The 1,397-nt window shown below is 46.9% G+C and overlaps 1 protein-coding gene across 1 annotated transcript in view; it reads right to left on the bottom strand.

The window, feature by feature from the left end:
• Window positions 1-1,397, bottom strand: part of Drd1 (dopamine receptor D1) — a 20,379-nt gene that overhangs the window by 714 nt on the left and 18,268 nt on the right. The gene's annotated exons all lie outside the window — the stretch shown is intronic.

Here is a 1,397-nt window from a genome sequence, read left to right on the forward strand (position 1 = left end):
CCTCCTCTATCAGTCCTCCCCCTTCTACAGTCCTCCCCTTCTCCATCAGTCCTCCCCCCACCAGTCCTCTCCCCTCTATCAGTCCTCCCCTCCTCCTTCACTCCTCCCCTGCCTCCATCCCTGAGTGCTCTGCTGCATTTGGAGCCTCTATCAGCTGCACATCTGTGGTTTCCTAACCAACAGGGTGAGCCAAGTCAGGCTGACTGCTCACTCTGCCCACCTCTTCAGTGTGACACTGGAGAAAGTCTGGCCAGAAGTCAGGAGGCTGTGGCCTTTGTCCCTCTTACGAATTGACACTGTGAGAAGAGGGCCCCAAAGACCTTCTCCCACACAATGTGTCTGAAACAATTAACACCCCTCTCTACCACTGATTGTAAGGCACAGTGATAGTGTGTTTCCTGTTGATGTAACAAAATATCTGAGGTTGGATACTTTGTTCTAAAAAAAAAAATTAAGTAAGTTTATTTGGTTCACTTTGAAAATCTGAGGCCATCTGCTTGGTCTCTGCTAAGAGCTTTGTGGCGAGGGTATGGGCAGACAGGGTCATATGATACACAGGAAGTCAAGCAGACTTTTGATATCAGATTCCCAGCTCTCAGCTTGGAAAATGCACTCTGGTGAGAATTAAATGAGCTCACACCAGAGCCGTTAATCCCTGTGGAGAGCACACCATCAAAGATCAGGCACCTCCCACCAGCCCTCCTCTTAAAGAGTCTACTATCTCTTAACACCTCCACACTGACGACCATTTCACTCATCCTATCCAAACTGTTTCCTCCTCAGTTCCTTTCTGGCCTGGTGACCTTCTGTTGACCTTCTGGTGATCTTCTGCATTTGAGCTCTTTTAAAATCTTACAGGTTACGGAACTGGATACTTCACACTTAAACGTTTCCCCCTCAGAACAAAAGATCAAACGAGGAGGCACCTTCATGGCTGTTTTCTAGAAATATCTAAAATGAGCCAGTGGGGACTTTTAACATAAACATAGCAATAAAACATTTGCTATTTGTATCAGGGATAAGAAAAATTAAATCTGGAAGTGTCTCAAAAGGTTACATCTAGGGACCAACCCTGTGGAATTAGTTTGCATCACTGTGACAGATTCTAAATTGTATCAAGCTGGATCACTGCCAACTGGATTCAATCTAGAATCACCAGGAAGGACAGTATCACAGAGAAACTGTCTCCATCTAGTTGGCCTCTGAGCATGTCCATGGGGATCTTCTTAATTGGGTTAATGGAAGTGGGACGTCCCATCCTGAAGGCGGGCGATGCCTCATGGCAGGCTGGGCCCTGGGCTGAACAACAATAGAGAAAAGAAGCTGAGCGTCAGCATGTGCTCACTGTCTCTGAGTGTCAGCATGTGTTCACTGTCTCTGAGTGTCAGCATGTGCTC

This window comes from Mastomys coucha, unplaced genomic scaffold (genome assembly GCF_008632895.1).
Source record: "Mastomys coucha isolate ucsf_1 unplaced genomic scaffold, UCSF_Mcou_1 pScaffold7, whole genome shotgun sequence".
Taxonomy (NCBI): domain Eukaryota; kingdom Metazoa; phylum Chordata; class Mammalia; order Rodentia; family Muridae; genus Mastomys; species Mastomys coucha.